The sequence below is a fragment of the Sinocyclocheilus anshuiensis genome, unplaced genomic scaffold, assembly GCF_001515605.1.
Source record: "Sinocyclocheilus anshuiensis isolate Anshui unplaced genomic scaffold, SAMN03320099.WGS_v1.1 scaffold392, whole genome shotgun sequence".
NCBI lineage: Eukaryota > Metazoa > Chordata > Actinopteri > Cypriniformes > Cyprinidae > Sinocyclocheilus > Sinocyclocheilus anshuiensis.
The window spans coordinates 4,194,846-4,202,033 of NW_015557091.1; the positions used below are offsets into that span (position 1 = coordinate 4,194,846).

At 35.8% G+C, this 7,188-nt stretch overlaps 1 protein-coding gene across 1 annotated transcript in view; it reads left to right on the top strand.

Moving 5' to 3' along the window:
* LOC107677157 (guanine nucleotide exchange factor VAV3-like) overlaps nt 1-7,188 on the top strand; it is a 69,959-nt gene that overhangs the window by 16,000 nt on the left and 46,771 nt on the right. The gene's annotated exons all lie outside the window — the stretch shown is intronic.

Below are 7,188 nucleotides of genomic sequence, written 5' to 3' on the forward strand. Positions count from 1 at the left end.
GAGACCTAAAAATGGCTGTCCACCAACGTTTACCATCCAACCTGACAGAACTGGAGAGGATCTGCAAGGAGGAATGGCAGAGGATCCCCAAATCCAGGTGTGAAAAACTTGTTGCATCTTTCCCAAAAAGACTCATGGCTGTATTAAATCAAAAGGGTGCTTCTACTAAATACTGAGCAAAGGGTCTGAATACTTAGGACCATGTGATATTTCAGTTTTTATTTTTTAATAAATCTGCAAAAATGTCAACGATTCTGTGTTTTTCTGTCAATATGGGGTGCTGTGTGTACATTAATGAGGAAAAAAAATTAACTTAAATGATTTTAGCAAATGGCTGCAATATAACAAAGAGTGAAAAATTTAAGGGGGTCTGAATACTTTCCGTACCCACTGTATATATATATAATTAATTATTTAATTAATTTAATTTTAATCTCTGTAATTCAAAAATGTATGATTTCTTTAAATATTCGTATATCTAAAATAAATCTCACTCAGATATAAACCTTTCTGAAAAATAAGTTATGTTGATATGATGATTTTTTAAAAGTGCTTGCTGCATCATAAAATGCAACTCCTGCTGTGTCCGGACTGAGTGCAGACTGCTAATGGAGCGACAAAATTGACCATTTGAGTGAACTGTCACTCATTTTAGATGTTACACCTCCCCATTTATCCTAGTATGGTTTAAAAATAGATGTGGCTTCATTTTTAAATCAAATGTGCTTCTTAGAAGCTTTTTGAAAAGCTGAAGTAAGCACTAATGTGTCTTTTGTCAAAGAAATGTTGTGTGTCTTTGTTGTGCATGGAAAGGGCTCATGTGCGCTTGACCCTTCTCTTATACAAAGTGCAGTGTTTAGTCGGTTTGACACTGTTTAGTTCACTGTCAGACATGTATTAGATAGAGCTCATGTCGTGTGATTTGTCCACAGCTGTCTGCTGTACTCGCACATCTGTTGATTCTCTTATCACATACAGTCTCTGTGTATGTATTCATAAGCACAGAAGGGGAAAGTGTTCACACACACATTTTGACACGCCTGTAGAATGCGCAGAGAAGACATCACCAATTTTTTCCACATGACTGGCAAAACATCTGTTTCATTCATCTGACACTCGCTACGGGCAACTCTGCCAAACACTTGTTTTATCACAAGGACACAAATGTTCTGAAAGCATTTTTAAAGGGACATTTGGAATAAAGTAGCACAGCTAGTATATGTCACAAAAATTCATTATTTTTCATTAAATGTATTTGTAAATGTATAAATGGAATCAAATCCATTAAAATACATAATGTATGAAATAAAATAAATATATACTTAAAATAGGCTTGAATAACATTTCTTTTGTGTTTAGTGCATTTTAAATATTGTGGATGCACATGGTACTTCAGTACGAATATTAATATAAAAATATGTGTCTTTAATATAAAATTCATTGCATTTGCATTCTAATCAATTGCATTTAAAATTTGAGAAATAAAATGATTTATGATTATTTTCATCTCTGTTTCTTTGTGCTGTTGATGCAGTGGTGTTGGGGTTGCCTCTTGTGATGACGTATTTCTCACTGTCTGATAGATGGTAACGATTGCTCTCCAGTAATAAGCTTTTGAGCTGCAGGGCTGTTAGCTTGACCGATGTGTCTATATGTTTACAGCCACAGTGACAGCTCAACTAAATCAATCCATTCATAAACCTCCTGCTTTCTTATTCATCCATCTCTAGTCTATCACTTCCTGTCTCATCTATTCATCTGATCCTTCTTATCTGCCAATCAGAGCAGAAACTTAATAACTCTTTACTGAATGGTTAATTAGGACATATTATTTCAGCAATATACACCGCGTGCATAATTATTAGGCACGTTGATATTCTGATCATATTTTATTCTGATCATACCCTCACTTAATACGAATAACATGCTGAAGTATTGTGAAATACATTGAAGTGCCCCTATTATGGATTTTTGAAAATTACCTTTCTTACAGTGTGTAACACAGCTCTAAGTGAATAAAAACATTCTGCCAAGTTTTAAATCTGCAAGTGCACCGTGTATAAAGTTATTGTCTCTCCAAAGAAAGAGTCGACTCTGAATTATTGAAACGAGTCATTTGTAAAACAAATCCCAAGCCGTTTCATGTTGCCGTCAACATGAAACATTAGCATATTGCCCGTTCACTTTTCGCGTTAGTCTGAATGAAAATGCAAATTCATTCTTTGCCACTAAGTGCCACTTTTACAGGCATGATGAAATGGAAATGAGACCAATCGGACCAATCACCGCAGATTAGTGTCACGCAACGGAGGGGTTTGGAAAAATGAATCGTTGAGCGAATCGTTTGGGAGTCGTTGAGAAAGTAAGGTAAAAATAAATTCATATTATAAGACAATGAAAGTGTTTTTTGACCTTGCATGCATGTCAACCTGTTGTTGGGGACTTCCAAAACCAAAATATGAACCTTTCATTACTCATAATAGGGGCACTTTAAAGGAGACATATTATGCCCCTTTTTACAATATGTAATATAAGTCTCTGGTGTCCCCAGAATGTGTCTGTGAAGTTTCAGCTCAAAATACTCCACAGATCATTTATAATATCATTTTGAAATGCCTATTTTGAGTGGAAGCAGAAACACACTGTTTTTCGGGCCTGTCTCTTTAAATGCAAATGAGCTGCTGCTCCCCGCCCCCTTTTCCAGAATAGAGCTGCGCCATTACAGCTTGTACCTGCTAAAAAACATCTGTTTTGGTTCTGATTATAATGTTTAACGCGCTGAAATCATGTGTTTTAAACCATATGAGTTTAAACTTCTGATATACGGTTTTCTGAGTGCACACATCCGAAGCACACGGACAGAAAGCGGCTGTCACAGCATGTGAGTACTAAACTAAGTTCTCATTCACACACAAGTTTACGTTAAAAACACACACGAGTTACAAAAAACAGTCGGTTATGTCTGTTAAGGTAAACAGCTGGGAAATAAATTGCATGTGTATTTTAGATCTGTGTGGCAGCAGCAATATACAGTAAATAAATCAATAAATCCACTGCTCTCTTGTCTCCTCTGAGGCTGGGACTGCAAATAGTGTTCTGTACTCGTCTGTGCAGCCAAAGACAGAGCAGTTAGCATGTTTTGCTCGAACTTTGGCCATGGCATTAGAGCTGCTACACCGTTGTCGCTTGCGAAATCAAAATGACGGCTCTGTGGGTGGAAACTTACAGATTAAGGGGTGGTAATATTATAATGAGATCCCTTTGCCACGTCACCAAGGGAGCAAAATCAGACGCGCTCGTTTTCTCAGAAGCTTGCAGAAAAAGGCTTACCAAAAGTTACTGGGTTAATCTTTTTCAAGTTTCCTTGGGTGGTAGATGCACAGGGGACCTGATTATAGCACTTAAAACCTGGAAAAGTCAGATTTTCTTGATATGTCACCTTTAAGACTAATTTTTTTTATAGGCTTTATGGACAGATAAGTTGAGAGAGTGACTCTTGAAGGACCAGCACCACATCCTCTTGTACCACTCTTTCAAGAATTTATCTTCCAGAATATGGCAGTACGTTTTAGGTGCTCATTTTTATTCCATCTCCTATCCTGAAAAGTCTGTCTTGCAGAATTGACAAAAAATGAGCTCCTAAAACTTACTGCCAGATTCTTGAAGATAAATTCTTCAAAAAGTGGTACAAGAGGATGTGGTGCTGGTCCTTCAAGAGTCCCTCTCAACTTATCTGTCCATAAAGCCTATAAAAAAAATCAGTCTTCATGTATTTCAAACTGAAGAATATGTTATTCTTATTAAGTGAGGGTACTTTTTTTTAGGATTTTTTTACCCAAGCAAAGTCTCACCTTGTAACCTGACACCTTGTAATTCTGGAGACTCCAGGAAGGTTGCAGTTCTGGAAAATGGTGGTAAATGGTAACATGTGTCTTTTCTTCTCCACCTGTTTTTTTTTCTGACCCCGCTGTCCCAGTGAGCATTTTGCTATCCAATGGTCATGTCTTAACTTTGCAATTTCTGTATTGCATTAGTTTTGAATATTTCTCATGGGGATTTAATAATTTAAATGATTTAAATGATTTTTGGCTCATTTTATCTGTAAAAGAAAACAGCTTAATAATTCTGCACACCTGAATTTAAGGAGTTTTTCACTTCCAGCCTTCATGGACAATTATATATCACTTATAAATGCCTAATAATTCTGCATAATAATTATGCAAAATATATATATTTTATATATATAATTATATATAAAATGTGTATATATAAATTTGTAAAAAAAAAAAAAAAATCCCGTGATGCTTTTTTTCTTGTTCTTATTGTGAAAAATTCACTAGTAGAAATTATTTTCTCATTAAATATCCTGTTGCTCACAGAAATTCTAATGTTATTTTTAGAAGTGTTAGAAATATTTACATATAGTTTTTTAAGAATTAGATGTTATTTTTATATTTTCAGTTTTCCTTTTAATTTTAGTTTAATTTTTAAAGGGGTCATATGACGATGCTAAAAATAATTTTTTTTAGTGAATTTGGTTTAATGCAATGTGTTTACACAGTTTAAGGTTCAAAAAACACATTATTGTTGATCCTCTCTGCCCCGCCTTTCTGAAACGTGTCAATTTTTACAAAGCTCATCGTTCTGAAAAGCAAGGTGTGCTCTAATTGGCCAGCTATCAGTGCGTTGTGATTGGCTGAATACCTCAAGCGTGTGACGGAAATGTTACGCCCCTTGCCATATTTGGAAACAATGTGGCGGCAACAATACTACAGCGAGAATAAAAGTTACACCTTCTTTCTTTGCGTAAACATTGTTATGCAAATCTTCCAAAACAGTGACGTAGATATGTGGGGGCATGTTTAAATGAGGCATTTTATGAAGGTGTGGACGAGTCTTAACTTTAGTCTTTGGAACCTTACAGATCTTATTTATGCACGAACAGCTTGTAACACTCCAAAGACAAAGGACACCCTGAAATCACACCATATGACCCCTTTAATAATTTTATATTTCATGCTTTTTGACATTTTATTATTCTGTTTTAAAGTATTACTATTTAGGTTTACTTTATTTTTATTTCAGTTTTAGTTTTAGCTTCAGATTTAGTTTTTCTTATTTCTAGTTAGTAATTTTAGTGCTTCAACTTCAACTTATTTTAATTAGTTGCGAGTGTAACATTTCTTAGCTTTTCATCAAATATTTAGATTTTATATATTTCAGCTTTATGTCAGTTAAGTCAAGTCAAGTCAAGTCACCTTTATTTATATAGCGCTTTTAACAATAAAGATTGTGTCAAAGCAACTGAACAGCATTAATTAGGAAAATAGTGTGTCAATAATGCAAAATGACAATAGTAAACACAAATTTTTCAGTTAAAGACAGTTCATCATTGAATTCAGTGATGTCAACATCCAGCTCAGTTTAAATAGTATCTTTGCAATCAAGTCAATGGTATCGCTGGAAATGAAGTGCTTACTAGTCACACAGTTAATGTGACTTTAAAAAAATTAGTATTCAGTTTTAGATAACTCTGCGATGCAAACCATGTTTTGCTGCTACCCCTAATCTAGCCTCAAAAACATTAGAAAGTTAGTATTTATTTCATGAAGAACGTTATTTGGACAAGATTAGATTTTTAGGCACTTACATTTGATGTCATAGCTGAGAATTAGCTTGCATCATTACACTCGATGTGTCATGTCCCATGATGTTATTGATTCTTCAGTCATGTGATTCTATCATCAGCACTTCTGTTCTATTCTGAGCCACATTCTGCTGACAAACTAATGGAAATAAGTTCAAATGTGACATATTAGATATTTGCTTCTGCATTTTAGTGCACAGGCTGACTTGGCATCTTAGACCCATTGAATACAGATGGGTACAGTTCTCCTAAATGTTAGTTAGTTCAGTAAACCTTGAGCTGGTGTGGTCACATAAATTAAGTCACATAATTTTCAAAGGAATTGTGTCAAAGGAGTCATCAGGTCATCTCATGGGTTCTTGTAAACGTTGTTGCTTATAAACCGTCACTGTTACTGAAGTGAAGATGGATCATATTTAGCACCATAAATGATTATATCTGTGAGTTGTACAAATGTCAAGTGCCTGTGGGCTTTGGAGGAGAGAGAAGAAGATCAGAAGGCCAGAAAATCACTCAGAAGGAGACAAAGTGCAGAGCATCTGTCCTGCTATTGGATTCCCATAGTTAAATATATCACTGCCACTAAGGAGAAAGACAGTAATCAATAGCTGCTCTCACATTGCCAGCTTGTCTCTCTCTCTTTATTTGTCTCTGTCTTTACTACTTTTTATCATTATATGGACACTGAATGCACAATTAAGCCTGTAAATATACAGGCATGCAAACGTGTGCAAGATGAAGTGCCCTTCAAGGTTCTTGTTTATGAGCGGATGTGGCGTTTATCGAGTATCGAGTGACAAGGTTTTTCAATAATGGATGCTAAGTGGATGTTGTTGCAGGATTTGAGGGTGGTGGTGGTGGTGGTCTGTCTGTCAAAACCTAGTGAGCTGCCTATTTTTAGGCAACCCAGGCACACTTCTGATGCGATTAGCAAATTAAAAGGTTGTACCCTTTGCAGATAGAACAAACTCTGTGGAAATAAATAAGATAAATTATAATTATAAATATATTTACAGCAGATTTCATTCGGTACTAACGGGTGTCAAAAAACTAGTTCCGTCTAATTGAAGTTGACAGTTCGTGCCTATCAGAGTAAAATGTTAGCTTAGCAACATATGCTAACAACAGACTGTATTGGAAACAAGTGCAGGTGTTAGCAGGTGTTACAAGCCATATAATAACACCACAGAGTGTAAGATGTGTTACGCTGAATGATGGTACCCAGGAATCATTGTTTAGTTGGGTGTTGGAAGCAGTTCAGGCCTGAGGAGTATAATGTCGGGATGTGTCAGAGCTCTTTGAGAGGAACTACAGCATCTGACATCTGCTGTTAGTCGAGAGTATGCAGTGATGTGAAGTGTTGGGCTCTCAGAATGAGAACACAGCACACACACACCATACGAGGAGGCGTGTGTCAAGTGCTCTGACTGTCCTTGAGGGTCTTTAGAAAGACGCGCATTGATGATCTCCACACTCTCGCTTAATTTCTTATATAATTTGTATAAAAACAAATGCTTTTTAATCAGCTTTTATATTAGCTG